The 17,280-nt window shown below is 41.5% G+C and overlaps 1 long non-coding RNA gene across 1 annotated transcript; it reads left to right on the forward strand.

Moving 5' to 3' along the window:
- The first annotated feature begins 7,431 nt into the window (after positions 1 to 7,431).
- Positions 7,432 to 15,113, forward strand: LOC109308203. The gene is made up of 3 exons (XR_002100536.1): positions 7,432 to 7,474; positions 13,868 to 13,993; positions 14,807 to 15,113. It is a non-coding gene; the product is annotated as an uncharacterized LOC109308203 (long non-coding RNA).
- Positions 15,114 to 17,280: the final 2,167 nt, after the last annotated feature.

Genomic DNA, 17,280 nt, shown 5'->3' on the forward strand with positions numbered 1-17,280 from the left:
TCATAATTGCATATGGATTATTACAGGTATACTCCTACCCATAAAAACATGCCTCAGGCTCAATCCTGCAGTCTTACATAGGTCCTTAATTAAATGCACAAGCAGTCCCGTGGACATCAATGGAACTAATAACAGGTAAAATCAGGCAAGTTCATAAATATCTTCAAGATGAGAATCTAAATTAAGATAACATATAACAAACTCTTGGGTACTCTAAAAAAAGCAGATAAGAGCAAAGTAATAGGATGACTTGGTTGTTGATGCTAGTGATACACGTTCTGAGAATTTTCTCTCTCCATTCTGTCTACAGACTCAGTTATTTGAGTAGACAATTACAGTTAACAAATTTCAGGAACAACTTTTTTTTTATTAAAGAAAACACTACAATATACAGTATGGAAGAAAATATCCAAGAATCCTAATATCTATCTACATATTGCAAAGCCAATTAGTATAATCGCTTTGCATATTATAGCTAGAAAAAAAAAGATTAAATTCCCTCACTTGTTTTGTCACTTGTTCAATGGCAAAAAAAAAATTAAAGTTGCCTGCTAAATAGCTCACTGTAAGCCACCTTTAATAAGAGACTGAAGTAGTTGAAATGTAGGTGGCAACATTGGCAAGCCTTCTTCTTCCTGTATCATTCTCTCCTCTTTTCCTTCTCTCTCCTCTCTAAGTCACTTATTCCACTTACCTTTCCTTCTTTTTTGCTCCTCTGTCACCAGCTGCACTACTTTGACTACTGAAATTTCACTCCCTTCCTCCCCAGCTCTTGCTTCTTGTGGTGGCTCCCCCACTGTCATGCATTCTGACTCAACGTCTTCCCCACTTTCCATTTTCTGTCTCTGCCGCTCCGCTATAGATCTAGCTTTACTTGAGAAGGACCATGGGTTTCCCTGCTGCAAGTGTCCCTCTTCCCCACAAATAACGCACATCAGTACTTCTTCACACTCCACCACCCTGTGCCCTTTCCCTTCATATCTGCAGCATATTGTATATTGGCAGTATGCAGCCAGGTGTCTTTCCTACTCACACTTGTTACAGAGTTTAGGCTGTCTGAAATACGTTATAAACCTTTGGTGTGGCCTTACTTGAATTACTGATGCTATGTGCATTATCCCATCAGGACACCTTTCATCCATCCTCATTACCACCCAAGCTCTCCACAGTCCTCTCCATATGCTATATTTATGACACATATTTTCAGCATACATAACTTTTTGTACAAGATTCTCTAATGATTTTTCTATCTCCCCCCATCTCAAGCATGTCCATGTACATTGAAATAACTATGGTCCTTTCTCTTGTCCAGCAGCAGCACTGATCTTCCCAGCATGGGCTGTGCCCAGTGCCTGTCCCAGCTGGCAGCACTAGCCTCCTGTCATCTGGGAGGCAGATCAGGGGCCTGCACCCCCGGAAGCAGTCCAGCACAGTCCCCACAGCCCTCCTGGGGGTGCGGGCAAGCCCCTAATCTGCCTGCCAGATGACAGGAGGCTAGTGCTGCCAGCTGGGACAGGCACTGGGCACAGCCCATGCTGGGAAGATCAGTGCTGCTGCTGGACAAGAGAAAGGACCATAGTTATTTCAATGTACATGGACATGCTTGAGATGGGGGGAGATAGATCACAGGAGGTTGGTGCTGTTGCCTGGGACCAGTGGCAGCTATGGCTGTCTCTAGGGGGCAGCAAATTGGGGCAACCACTGCAGGTCCTGCACTTTGGGGGGCCCTGCGGAGCTGGGTGGAGTGGACATGGTGACTGCACCACTGCTGCCAGTTTCACATCTGGCCACTCATTCACCACCCCCCCAGATTACAGAAGGCCGCTGCTGCCAGCTAAGACTGGCGCTGAAAACAAGTTACCCTGGCTTCGAAACTCAAAACTTTTTTAAACTTTCAAAGCATTTCAAGTGCCCTTGTTTTGTTTCAAAGTTGTTTCAAAGGCTTTTGTTTCACTTTGATATCACTGTTTCAAGTTCAAAACACATCAAAACAGCTTTGAAATGAAACATCAGGTGAAATTTCACACAGCCCTAGTGGGAAACTCTAAACTGGGCACAGTACTCCAGATGTGGCCTTACCAGTGCCAAACAGAGGGGAATAGTCACCTCCCTTGATTTTCTGGCAACAGTACTAATAATGCAGCCCAGTATGCCATTAGCCTTCTTGGCAGCAAAGGCACACTGTTGGCTCATTCAGTTTACTGACCACTCTAACTCCCTGGTCTTTCTCTGCAGAGCTGCTGCTTAGCCAGTGCCCAGCTGTAAGAAAAACAACCATAAATGTAAAAGGGAAGCAGGAGATGACCTTTTAAAAGCAGAAGCTTGAAACCATACCCCCCCTGATTGACAGTAAGTTTGGAGACCACCAAACCAACTTCAACCGGCTTCCGCATTCTGTAACCCAGCAACAGCACGTAGAAGGACCCCAAACTTGTGGAAATTCCCCAGAGATGCATGCACATATATGCCTTATGCCTATGTATACTTATATTTGCATATGTATGACCTGTTAACATAAAGAGTACTATTGAACTCAGATCGGGGGAGCTCTTTGACTTTGGACATTGAGTACCCCTCTGCAGAGCAATAAACTCGCATACCGGACACTCCCTTGTTCTCTGCCGAATTGATCGCGGCTAGGAACGAGCCCAGAGATGAGACATGGCCAGTGCTCCTCGGTGTATGAGCACACCCTTCGGTGTATGGGTGCTACGCAGTAGCTGGCCAATTTCCCCAACACCAGCCTGTCAGTTCCTCCCACTAGTCTGCTTCTTCCCTTCAATCACTGTTTTATTTGTCATTTCTCTCTTCTGATCTTCTTTCCTCCTCTTCTCCTGTTATTCCTACTGAGTGGACTCTTCCCTCATTGCTTTCTTCAATAAAGCCTTCTCCAAAACTGCTGATCCCACCAGACCTTTTTTCTTACCTTGTTTCACCCTCTCCTTTCCACCTTCTTCCAGCCTCAGTCAGACTCGTGATCTTCACTTCTGCTCTCTGATTCATTTCTCATCTCTTGGTCCACTTTCCATCCCATTCTTATCACTATCAGTCTCCTCCAAGACCATCGCCAATGCGTTTCCGGGCTCTGAGAACTCCTCCTCCTCCATCCCAGTGCTTTGTCCCTATCCTACTGGCATAAATCCAGTAAATAGGCCTCTACCCAGCCAAGGGGTGGCTGAGAAACGATGCCACTAACGGAACCCTACCACAAGGATAGGTTAGTGCAGCCCTTGTGAATAAGATATGTATTAGTGCCCATTGTGCTCAATTCCCCTCAGTGCCAACTCCTTTTAAAGCCATAGTGACCTACGACATTGAATACACTTTTACACTACTTTTCTCTGCCACAGCTAAGCTGTGACTCTTTCCCATTTCCAATGACTTCTGTTTCTTCACCAGCCTTAATCTGGTCAACATTACCAAACAGGGCCCCAAAAAGCTCACCTAGATGACTAACAAAGGACTCCACAAAAAGGCAGCACACTGAGTAAGAAGCTGCATGACATAGTCAAAAGGAAATCCTGAGGAGAAAAATCTTTCCAAAATCCTCTTCCTCCTTAAGGCATATGCTTTACATTGATCTGCAGAAGGCATTTCCCTCTGTCAAGGATTCACTGTGCTGAATCATCTTCTACTGAGCTCACTTAGCCCTTCTTTGAAAAACTGAGTTGGTAGTGATCTCAGCCTCTTCTCATCTAGTAGCTCAATAATTTGAACATTTATCCAGGATGTGAGAGACCAGTGTTAAATTCTCTCCTCAGCCTGAAGGATTTCAAGCCCATATCACCTTCCACCTAGGACTCTGCTCTACCCAAAATCTATTGGGTAGTTTCAGATGAGCTGTCGAGGGGCATGGGGGGGGGGACTCCAGTCAAAGCAGTTCCACTTGGAAAGCAGTCTGTAGTCCCCTCACCTGGGAGGGAGGGAACCTGGGTTCCAATTCCTTCCCCATGGAATACTTCATATAAAATGACAAAATGTTAAGTAGAGCAATAGTTAAAATTGAGATCCCCTTTCTTCTGTCAGAAAGGGCCTGTACCAGTAGATTGTGGAGTCTATCTTATTCTCATGGTTTCTCTCTGGCCCAAATATGCAACTATTCCATGAAAAGTGGAATAGCTTGAAGAGGAGAAACCGAGTGTGCCCCCTCACCAAACTCACAAGAATTGCCTAAAGTTTATACTACTCTCCTGTAAGACTGGCCACATCGGTTTGAATTCTCTCAGGCAGAGGGAATTTAACTCAAGCCTTCTAGATTATTGGGGACTGATCTAATCACTGAACTATGGATTAAAATAGAGTTGTACCTTCTCATCCAGGTCTTTTTCATGTGGACCCTGAGGAGTGTCCCCATTAAGACAAAGAAGCAAAGGCATCTCTTGTTTGTAGAGTATGATGGAGGCTTAATCGTGTAATAAGAATAGAGTGGCTCACCACTGTCAAGACTGAAGTATTTCTGGGCATGCCTAGGAGTACCTCAGAAGCTATAGGTAGATTCTTTTTTTTAACATTAAAATTGTATTTGCCTCCAGTGTTGGACAACAGCTGTCTGAAGGTTTTGAATTCAGGCATGAAAGCAGGAGTTTGTGGAACTTAAGTCCCTCTGTAGGCACGTCCCCACATGTAGGAGAGTGCAGCTGCTGCAGTAAAAATCCTGGCACAAATAGTGGCACAAACTTGTGTTGCTGCTTTCTGCCACTGTGCATACCTCTGTACATGGTGTTGTGCCAATCCAGCCAATCGAGGTCTGTCTGGCAGCCAAAGTATGGCTCTGACTGGCCAGACTCCATTTCTGGTGGTACACTGCTGACACATGCACCCTGCCACTTCTTTCAGCAGCATGCTTTTTTGACACCAGGATCTCCGGTGTTTAAAAAACAAAAACAGAAAAACTCCCTCTGCACTGCTAATTAGTAGCATGGCAAACAGCTGCATATGTACTGTATGAAGTTTGTAGCACCTCAGACTGCTTTGAGGCACCGCAGGCTGCATGTGCGTGTTTGTCTGGATGTGCCCTGTGAGCCCAGATCTAAATATTTATACTAAAATGATCAACAGTGGCAAAGCTCATGTTGATATTTAAGTTTATCACTAGGGGATTGTAGAATTAAATACAAGATGAATGAAGCAGTTCCTGCCTCTATAGGAGCTGTTATTTCATGCTCTGTGCAGACTCAAAGAGGGCACTGAATCAAGTTGAATTTAGACTTTCATCTTGACCAACAAAGACTGAAATAGAAACATTTAATAAATCAACCTTTAAATTCTTCAGAGGACAGGGCCTTTGTGGAAGCTCCTTGAAACCACAGTTCAGGGCAAAATTTACATAGTATTGGCCTTAAGATCCTGCAAACCTAGAGAAGCTAGTAACCACTGGGTCACATATTTATCCAAACGGCCTGCATGTCATACTCTGTCCACCTCAAAGTAGGCCTCCACTGGTTCCATTATACCAAAGTAGGACCCTCTGTCAAGTCCTCAGACTTCTAAGCACCATGACTTTTATTTGTGTCATAAATCTTTTACATCTTTTTCACTTCTACTTAAATGATCTAATTCAGTGGCACACGTACAGGAGATGCTAACTGTGCAGTAGCCTAATAATACTGTGCAGTAGCACATCACAGTACAAACAGTGCTAATACACTACTGCTCACTATTATTAAACTACTGCACAGTAGTGTCACTAAAAAGACATGCGCCAGTGCCACAGCTCAGTAATGTTGGTTATTGTGCATTCATTCAGTACTTGATTATACAAGTACTAAATTTAATGTGCCATAACTATGGTGCAGTAGTGAATGTGTAGATGGATGCAATGTGTCTAAAAACAAACCCAATAATGGTATACAGACTATTACACTTATTCATATCATTTTATGGTATAGAGAGGTCTAAGGGACTAACATAAACCTTGACACTACTGAAATTAAGTTGTGATGGTTTGGGGCTGTCTTCCCCATTCTGTCTTGGGAAGTGGTATTCAATTGCTTGCTGAGGTTTTTTCCATGCATTATTATTTTGTCTTTAACTCCCATGATTCTTATATGGTTTACTTCTCTTTTCACAGTGGCTTTTCAGAAGGGTTGAAAAATGCTTAATGATTAATGCCAAGAATTCTTCATTCCTGATCTAAGCAGATGCTTCTTCCCAATTATTGTCTAGTTCAGGGTTTGTCAACTGGGGGTATGCGTACCCTTGGGGGTACTTGGGAGGGCCATAGGGGGTATGCGCAAGTGTGGATGGAGCACTGACACCCACCACCCCACTCCCCTGCCTCCCAGGAGCAGGGCTGGGAGGAGGCAAAGGCAGTGGTGCCCCTTTGTGGGCTGTGCAGGTGCCACCCAGCCAGCTGGATGTGGGGTGGGGGAGGAGGGGAAGCTTGCATGTGGTGGCCGCCACCTCTTCCCACCACTCTCTGCTGCGGCTGCTCTGCATCTGGCCGCACATATGGATTCTCCTACCCCCACCCCAGCTCCACATCCAGCCACCTGGGATGCACTTACCAAAAAAGGTTGAAAACTCCTGGTCTAGTATCTAATTATCTGTGTAATCAATCTGTTATCCAAGGCTTATAAAATGTGAAGCTTGGTTTCTCCTTTCTGCAGATACAGCAAATGCTCCAAATATAGTCCTTGTATTTTCTCCACAATAACATTAGAATATCACCAGATTCTTAAATCCATATTTAGATATAGAAGTAGGTATCCAAGCCTCTAAAATGCTGAGCAACTTACAGTTTCTACATGGAGAAAATAAAGCTCAAAATTGAAGGGAGGAACAAGGAGATGAGCATACATACAAACCTAACTAGCTCTTAAATTTTTCTTCCTCTATAATTAGTTAGCCACAGCTGGCAGCAATCAGTAAATATTTTAAAGGTGAACACAATAGGAGTGAAATGCTGGCTAGACTGAAGTTAATGGCAGTTTTGCCATTAACTTCAATGTAGTCATGATTTCACTCCAGGGAAGCAAAAGGAAGTAGGAAGGCAGGAAATTACAGACTTGATTGGTAAAAGGAGGAAAAAAGCACTAATACTGGGCGTAAGCAATGATGTGATATGATAATTCTGTTGGGAACAGCTGTGGCTTATCAGCTAATTCTTCTTAACTCTGCTAGATATTATTAAAATGCCTAGATGGAATCACCTGCATCTCTGAAACAGCTCCTGCTAACAGATCTTTGGGTAAAGCTCATCTGCTCACAAAGAATGAACATGTATTATGGAAAGTTTGAGAGCTTCTGCAGAAGCTCTATAGTGAATTGCTCACTGATAACATAAAGCTGCATCCCCTTTTCGTTTAATAAAAAAAGAACTATTAAATAAAAAGAATATGACAGCGATGTTAAGGGGTACTTGGCTGCATACATAGTCACAGGTATTGTCTGAATAAGTTACTCAGAACTACATCTCATTTTTTCAGAGGGAGAGACTGCATTTATCATCAGGGTATGCAAGGCTATCTTCCAGGTGAATACAAGTCAGTCTACTAAGATATGAAGCAATGATACTGGAATAAAGTTAGAGCTTGATACTGGAATAAAGTTAGAGCTTGAGACTCTTCTGGATTGGAGAGTTGGGGAATGAGAACCACCTTCTACTGTCATCTCCTCTTCTCTCCCCCCATTCCACTCATGCCCAGCCTGTAGAGTGGATTTGAGCTATTTTACAAATGCTACTTTGGCTCTGAATAGTTTAGTAGTCCAGGGAGGAAAAATTATCTAACAAGTACTAATCCATTATTTTTCAAGGCTTTAAAGCATATGAAAAAAACAATTATTATGGACAGAGAGGTGAATGGAAAATGGGATAACATTCAATGTGGTTTTATTAGAGGTAGATCATGTTAGACTAACCTGGTATTTTTCTTTAATAGTCAATTTTCTAAACAAAGAAAGCTCAGTAGATGAGTTCTTTCTGGACTTCAGTAAAGCATCTTATATGGTGTCCCAGTGGGAATTATTAATTAAACAGGAGAAGGAGCAAATTAGTATAACGACTGTAGTCAGGACCCAGTTAAAAAAGAGACAGGAAAAGACTGTATTAGGAGAACTATGGTATTGGAAGATTATTTCTAGTACTCCTCAAATGTTGTCTTGGATCCAGTTGTATTTAAAATTTTAATTAATGACCTCAGCAGAGAAAATAAGAGAGGAAATTTCTTTCATGGAAGGATTACGACTTCATAAGGAGGAACAGGGATAGAGTAACTGAATTTTAGGACTGCGCTAATAGAAATTGGATAACGGGTAATATTATGAGTGCTTGATTATGGACTTTAGAACCGATCGTAAAGATTTATACTATAATCTTGGAACTCTTTAATTGGAATGAACTTAGATGAAAAACATGTATTATTAGTTCATCACAAGAAGTCTGTACCACCCAGGCAAGGTGGAAAGGAGAAAAGCAAAAGGGAACTTGGAATATATTGGGAAAAATATTTCCAACAGAGGTAGGGAAATATTGTATGAGCCACCAGTGGTACCTGGAATACCCCAAAGTATTCCAGAATAGACCACATAATGCAAAATAGACAGGTAATTTAATCTCCTTCCTCCTATTTGATATTCCTTTGTTTCACATCATAAGTTTGTATTAGCCTTTCTTGCTACAGTAATGCAGTGGGAGGTCATGTTCAGCCAATCTTCTATTATAACCTCTAAGGCTTTTTTCAAAATCAGGGCATCCAGGATGAGAGTCCTTCATTTTGTATGGCCTCAATTATTTGTTCAAATATGACTTTAGATTTGATCCTATTAAAACACATAGGGTGTGTCTACATATTTATTAGTTGCCTTATATTCTGCACATTTAGTTTAGTACTTGCTTAATAAAGCATCACAGTATTGAATTCACAGTACTGTGCAGTAACGCCAACACATGGTTATTTTGTGATGCTTACTGCACATTAGCCTAATAACACTGTGCAGTAGTCTATTAGCATGGTTTTTAACCACCACACTACTGCACAGTGTTATTAGGCTAATGCACAGTAAGCATCTCTTGTAGATGCACCCACTGTGTGTTTGTGCCCTGTCTATCAAGTAATCTATCTTGCTCTATAACTGTGATCTGCCCTCTTCACCATTTACCAGTCCTTAACCTTTGTGTCATTTCCATGTTTTATCAGTCCTGACTTTAAATCACTTTGAGTTGTTTTCCACATTTCTGAACTTCAGCTGTGGTGTTGCTTTTAGCTGCTTACTTTATTTTCTTTAATGTTATTTGTTCCTGGTACCATGTGGTGTTCAGAAAAATCTCTCTGGGCTCAAGGTTCTTGAAAAAGAACCTTTATCCAGTGACTTGGGTCCTCAACTGCTTTTGCAAAACAGATTATATCTTCTTCATTGCTCCTCTTTTAGATTGCCTGGGATTCAGGAAGGTAAAGTCTTTGAAAGGAGTGTTTCCAGTACCACAGGAGGAACCAGTGGTCAAGGGGGCAGACTAGGAAACCGGGTTTCAGTTGTGGTCAGTGCTATAGACATTGTGTCTATAGCAAGTCACTTAATCTCTCTGTTCCTCAATCCACCATCTCAAAAAAAACGGTGATATTTTCTTCTTCTCTCCCTTTGCCTGCTTTGTCTGTAAGCTCTTTGTAAGCACTTTGTTTCCTACGTCAATGCATAGAGAGTTTATTCTCTGTTGAGATGTTTAGGTGTTACTCTAATGCAAAGACTAAATGCTAAAAAAAGTGATTAATACCAACACAAATCATTGACTAAAAAATAGCATAAATAATCAATTTCTCCTTTTTTGTAATGTAGTATGCATTTGCTTCCATGTTATTGGTATTCTCTTAGTTTTCCCTCCTCAAATGTTTCAGTGAACAAATTTCAGTGAATATTTCTCCCGGTAACCAGCATATTTTGAAGCAATGGTGGGAAAAACTTATGAAAAGTAATCCTAGAACTCAGAACAATGAATACTGACACAAAGCTGCTTATAAGAGCAACTCTGATCTAATCAAGAAAAAAACAGTATATCCTATTACCTATTTCTCCAGTAGCCAACTCAGTTGCTTTATTATCAAATTCTATTAATAAATAGACTTAGGCTAGTTCGTCAGGTTAGTGCGGAAATGGGTGATGCAACTCAGGTATCTGCTTAATTGTTTTTTTCTTTGTTTGTTTTCTACAGAAGATACACACACACATTGTTTCTTTGAAAAGTGATAGAAAAATAACACATAAAGAACCTCGTTTTAAACGCAGCTCTCCAAACCTTGCTTATGTCCTCTACTTCATCCTCAAGGCAGGTCTAAGAGTTCAAGAGATTCAGAAACATCCTTCAGGAGGGGGAGAGGGAGGTGGCATTCAGACATTTTATGTGGACTTTCTTCTGTAACTAAAAGATTGAGCATAAACAACACTGTGAGCACATATACATGAGACACTAAATGTGCAGTAGACTAATTCTACCGTGCATTAGTATTCATGGCAAAAGCTGTGCTGATGCACGGTAGAATTAGTCTATTGCACATTAGTGTCACTCAAAAGGCATGCACTACTGTTCAGTGCTTAACTTAATGCTCCATAACTACAGCACTTTAATGCACATGTAGATATGCCCACTTTTTCCCAAAAAGAAAGAATAAGGCGTTAACTAGGGCTCCAACATGTTGAGACCAGTCAAACACTTGCAGCAGTTACAATCTGTGAGTGAGTGTGGGCTGGGAGGGACGCACATCTTCTAACTTTCCTGGGGCTACAAAAATCCTTATGCTGCCATAGTCTGATAGAGAGCACATAATTGGAATGTACCAGGGTTTTTTTATGTCCATTTAGTTTTTTCTTTGCACTGTCCATCTACTTTTACCTCTATGAGGTTAGAGTCAGGGGATTATATTTTTTATTTATGTTCTAACTCTAAAGGCTGTGGACCCACTAGTCATACTGTTGTGTAGTTTTACAGCATCTTTTTTTGGGTGTGTGAACACTACTCAGTCTCTGATGGGAAAAGTTTATATTGTTACCATTAAGGTGTGGGTTTGGGAGAGCAGTAAGCAGCAGTGGGACTGTTTAGTGCCTGATTTACTTTCAGTAGAATCAAGTTATTTTATAAGAGTAACACCCTGTAGATTAATGTTTTGCCTACAGCTGATGAAAGAAATATTTGGCTACGTGTTGTCTAACCACCTCTCTTTAAGAGCTGGTATGCATAATGTAATGAAAGGCTGCACTAAGACTATAACATGGATTCATGCCACTGTTTTCTCTTCCATTAAGGAGCTGGAACTCCCTGATTGCAGCTGCTCAGCTGAGAGGCAACAATATGAACCAAATGCCATCAGTGTTAAAAAAATGGCTAAAGCTTTGAGGCAGACTGCAGAAGCACTCAAGAACGTAGCAGCTAATGGCAAATCCACTTATCCTCATGCTTAGCAAAGAGCTACCCACTCTGATGTAGGCCTCAAACACCATTATAAAGTAGCCTGAACAGAACTTTGCATCAACAGGAAAATCAAATGTTGTGGAGCCTCATAAATCCAAGGGTACATGAAGACATTTGCCGCACCCCTCCTACGATCATACAACTTATTTTAAGCTGTGTGACTGTAGATTGTGAGTGGCTGAGAGCAACTGGTCCACCCTGTCCCACTGCTACAATATTATATATACATTTAATGCAAAACATGGATCAAATAAAGAATGTATAGAAGGAAATGCCTATAGATAAAGGAAACAGGTTATATTTATAAACTAGATTATTCAGTCCATAGTAACAAAGGCTGTCACAAATCCACAAATTTCCTCTCTAAGAGGACACCTAAAGTTTTGCTACTGCTTATAGCCAAACACACCAGCAGTTGGGTTAGCCTCGGCATCTCTGTACCTATTTCCTAACTCTGTCACTTTGAGATTTACAAACTAGATGTATCTGCATGTACATCCCTGAGCACCCAATCCAGTAGGTATGCTTTGACCATACCTAACACATACAGGCAGCCTTGCATTAAATACAAAACACAACCACAGTCATTTTCATTCAAAAATATGGCTAATACTGATGACCTTTAAGATAAGAATCTCTGGGTTAGGACATATGATACGAAGTCGGGGTCCTGAGTACTGGGCTATCCTCAGTGTAAATATGTTCAAAACTGTACCTTCTATAAGAGTGCCCTAATTGCCAGACTGTAGAATAGGTTGAATAAGGGTACTCTCTATCCCTCCTGCTAAGCTATTCCATGCATAGAAAGTTTCATGGAGGCAGAAAGAATAGCAAGAGGGAGCATGACTCTAGCCCAGTTACACAAGGGCACATCCCTGAGAGGGAGTGTCTTGAGCTCCTGTTCCCTCTGAAGAAATTATGTACATATTATGCTTTCCCCTCTTCTCCCACATAACTTAATGCAAAAACAGTATTAGAAGAAGAGACTAGAACTGTAGCTGCTGCATGGATACAGTAATTAAATAGTCCTGTGCCCAAAGGCACACTTTAAGCACCAATGCCCAGAACAGGATTTTGCGTTGTGAACACCAGCGAGCTATAAACTGTGCCACTAATTCATTGTGTCACTTTGGACAGGATAGGAAGATCTCATGGTCACTATGTAGGGCACCCATCCTTTGCATGACTTAACTATTTAGACTGCAAGTTCTCTTTGGGAGGGACTGGCTTTGTACATATATTTGTATTCTGCCTAACACAGTAGGGCTCCTGATGTCAGTCAGGGCCTCTATCTACTGTTACAATTCAAAGAAGAGAAATTAGCCATATCTTGTAGGCTTCAGTCTTGAATAACAAACACAACCCTGTGGGAGAGGCAATATAAAAGGAGGGGCATCGTTATAATGAGAGTCTTCAGGTGCAAAAGTTAGTATTGCAGCAAATTCAGCTGCAGCCTGAACCCACATGGAAGCCATTGGAAGACCTCAGTCAAGAAAATTCATCTAAGTCAGTAAAAGGCTTGTGATTGATCTGTATAACATCTTTATCATGTCTCCACCAGGATGGGGTAAGTGCTGATGCAACAAGTGTCCAGGGCACTGCCTTAAACTTTCCTGCCATGCCTTGATCTTAAAAAAGAAGAGGAAGGTCCAATGATGGTATAGGTATCCCTGCAGGTGTACTCAAGTTCTGGTGGGTTCTTTTTGGGGCTCCTTCTCCCCTACACCCTATCCACATGCCAACCAATGGTATAAGGATGGATACCAATGTGCTGGAACTCAAGCTGCTATACTTGGCTTCCCAAAGGTCCAAGGCTTTGAATCACAGCTCGGACACTGCTGCAACTTGGTGTGTTCAATTCAGGACTTAGCTGTGAGATTTTTTTTGTTCAGCTCACACAAAAGGAGTATAACCCCCCTAGTTAAGGTAAATATATGGCATCCCCCTTCCAGAGTGGAGCAGGCTTCAAGTTATAGCACATTTAAACAGTTCATAATCATTTCATTGGTCTCATACAAATAATAGAGTTCTCAATTTGTTCTCTACTCCCAGTGAGTACCAGGCTATTGTTCAGGCCCATCACCCAAGCCCAGGTCTCCAATGGTCAGGGTAATTTCCCTGTACCTAGTCTCAGTTAAGTGCCACAAATAATCCAAAAAAGAGAGAGGAAAAAAAATGCATGAAGTGAAAAAAACAAGGGGAAAAAAATGAAAATAGACCAGTGGCAGCCCTACTTCCAGAGCCAGGTCCTCAGGTTCCAGCAGCTGCCCTTCACAAAATCCCCTCCCAGGGTTTGAGGGCCGTGGTCCATGGGGCTTCCCTACCCATGTGATCCAGGGCTGGTGGGTAGCTGGAGACCCCTCCAGGCTGCAGAGACAACCCTGCTCCATTCTGGCTCTGGTGTCTCTTTGGCTTCACCACCCAGTACATTCCTCTTCCCTCCAACCTGCTTCTCTTCCACTTTTCTAGAGGTGACGTGGTATGGTTGCATGACATCAGCGTCCATGTGCCATCCAACCTGAAGAGAGCAGGTGCTGATAAACCACCATGGTGGCACGGCATGCTGCTCCATCTCCAGCATCTCCTCACCTGCAGGTAAATTTAGGTTGTCTCTGCCCTTACCAAGCCAGAGTCAACCTGCCTCCAGCTGCCTGCCCCCATTCCCAGGGCTCTCCCTGGCAGAGAGCAACTGGTCCACCTTGTCCCACTGCTACAATATTATATATACATTTATTGCAAAACATGAATCAAATAAAGAATGTATAGAAGGAAATGCCCATAGATAAAGGAAACAGGTTATATTTATAAACTAGATTATCCAGTCCATAGTAACAAAGCCTGTCACAAGTACTAGAAATACTTAGCAAGCCAACTGTCCAGGAAAGGTATTTGTTTGACCCTTTTGATCTTCAAAAATGACTTTTTTATTGTTAGAGCTGAAATTTTGTATCTGTTGGCTTAATTCTGAAAGATATCAGGCAGCATATTTTAGTTGGTGAGATTTGTTGGGGAGTAAAAAGACTTTGGTATTGTTCCCATTTTTGCCACTTCCCTGCTGTATGAAGTAGGACAAATCACTTCAACACTCTTCCCTCTCTGCCTTAGCTATTTAGATCATAAACTAAGGGAGGGATTATCTCTTGCTATGTGCTTAGCACAGCACACTCTCAATCTTGTTTGAGGCCTGAAGACCACAAAGACAAATAATAATATAGACAAACAATCCTCTCTGATATATATGAATGTGTGTGCATGTGTATTTATGGTGTTTCCTCTAGCTGCATTTGCTGGGGGGGCGTTATTTCAACTGTTGGTTGAGTGGTGATGTGTAGAGATAAAAATGTTCAAGTGGTATCAAATTAACAGGAACTCTAAAAGTTTGATATTTAATATCATACATTATTTTAGTTTTCAGGTAAAGTCAGATGTGTATGTCAGAGCAAACAAAACATGAAGCCCATCTATGACTGTAGCTGTGGGTTTGATGGCTTATAACCATATGCCCTGCCATGCCAAATGGCTCATGGGTACTCCAACATGATAGTTAAGATATGCAAATACAGAGCATTCATTATAAAATATTGCATGCCACAATCCAGGGGTGTCAAATTCACCCCACATCCCAGGCCAGGTCTTGACTATTGGGCTTCTTGCAGTGGCTCCAGAGGATAACACAACTGTTGCTCACCCCCTGCCTCCAACGCATGTTCCCAGCAGGACTCTGTGCCTCAGACTTCAGCAGCAATCCCTGCCCTCTGCTCATTCTGCCCTTGAATTCCTGGCCCCTCTACAAGCCCTGCGGGTCAGAAGCATGGCTCCATGGGCTGAATCCTGCCCACAGGACATACATTTGACATTCTTGCCATAATTGAAACAAAATAGAAATGTCACAAAAATGTTCTGAAGGGACATGAATTTTAGTCGAAATAGTAAGGAAGAAGTCTTAAATAAAACTGGTTTTACCCCTTTTCATAGCATAATTGCAGTTCTTTTCAAACAAAATGGAAGATGATAAGGAGTAAAGATTGAGTGTTACTAATATAATTGTATTCCATATATCAATGTTCTTTCTAACACCACTGTAACATTCAATGGAGGAAATAGTAGGATGGAGTCCAAATAGCTGCAACAACAGATTTTTAATGCATGGTTAAGGTACAAGCAATCAGAGCTCATAGTAGAGGTGAAATCTTTTATTATACCAACAATATTTTGGGGAAAAAATCTTTAACTGCAACTTTTAGGCAATTCATCAGGAATCAGAGAAAACACTGTAAAAGTTCTCCTAGGTAGAAATGAAAGTTCATATTTCATAGGATTTCACAGAGAAGTCAATAGATGGAATGGTACAGAATTTATTCCCCCTAGGAAAAACCTAATTGCTCAGGACTGAAGAATGAATTAATAGGATTTTTCTACATTTGGAGGATAATTCAGCTCTGACAAGGATCAAATTAGAAAAAATATTCTCCTAAGGATAGCTCTGTGACTACATAGTCACATCTTCCTGCATCTCTTGTACAGAAAGGCAGCCCTATCTCCCCAGATATAGCTCAACTGTTGATCATTTTCTATGCAGAAAATTCCTCAAATATTGCTACTTTGGCCTAAGATAGGCAGTTTAGTCAATTAAACTTAAAAGCTAGCAAGTACTTACGTCAACCAACCTGTAACTAAAGTAACTTGTCAGGATTAAATTAAATAAAAATGAGATCAATGATCAGAACAGTAATAGAAAAGTCATATATCTGTGATATAAAAATATGTTGCTGCTATTTAGACTCCATCCTAACATCTCTATTGAACATTACAGAGCCGTTGCTAAGGAATACTGATATATGGACGAGACTTCTACCAGGGGACAAGAGGGTTGATTTGGGCAAGGCTGTTCCAGATTGATTGCTATGACTTTGGTGCCTAAATTCCATCTAAATATTATTTAGGTGCCTGTGAGAATCATTTGGATCTGGCCCAGTCTCTCTCAGCAGTAAGGAGTGAATCTAGGGATTGATGGGAATTACTAGGTTGGATCAGACCTTTAGTATTCTATGTCTAAAAGTAGACAGGAACAAATACTTCAGAGGAAGGTATGGAAAAACATGATATGAACAAACTGCAGAAACCTGCCCATCTGAAACATGTCTTCCCACACTTTATTAACAATAGGGTAATGCATACAATGAAGTATGAGGGTTTGTGACTTATGGCTTCTAAATTAGCATTCTGTTGGAAACCCTCATAATACCACCCAAACCAGCCAAACTCAGGAATGAGTCTGCTACATGAAGTGACTGCCTGGGGATTTTGTCTCATTGGACACTTAGCATGTGTTTTATCTGAGATTGTAATATTACCATGTAATATTAAAATTCAGAAAATGTTCTGAGCAGTTGTTATAGTAATGCTTACTATGATCTCAGATTAAAAAACATGTGCTAAGTGTCGCATGCAACAGTCCTCAGGTAGCATTGAGGATTGTCAATCTCAGCCCCTGCATTGTGCCAGAGTCTGGAACTGCAATTAATCATATTACCTATTAGAGTAGCCCTCTGTTAGCTCAGCCTGTTACTTAATGCCATCTGAAGATGCTCCTCGATCAAAAAAGCAAAACTTTGCTATAATAGAATACAATAACGGGAACATTTAGCACACATAGAACTGCTTGAACGTGCTGACACAGGTGTTTTAAGTGTGGCCCTGACTCTTTCTTTCTTTCTTTCTTTCTTTCGCTTTGGACGCACCGGACCAGGCTCGCTTGGAGCTGCGTGGGGCGATCCTGAGCATAAGACTCCCCGGCTTCCTATCTCTTTTATTTTCCCACTCCCACCTGTCTAAAGGTCTCTAGCCTCTGTTTATCTTGCTTTCTCTCTCTTTTCTTGCTG

This window comes from Crocodylus porosus, unplaced genomic scaffold (assembly GCF_001723895.1).
Source record: "Crocodylus porosus isolate Cpor-Errol unplaced genomic scaffold, CroPor_comp1, whole genome shotgun sequence".
Taxonomy (NCBI): domain Eukaryota; kingdom Metazoa; phylum Chordata; order Crocodylia; family Crocodylidae; genus Crocodylus; species Crocodylus porosus.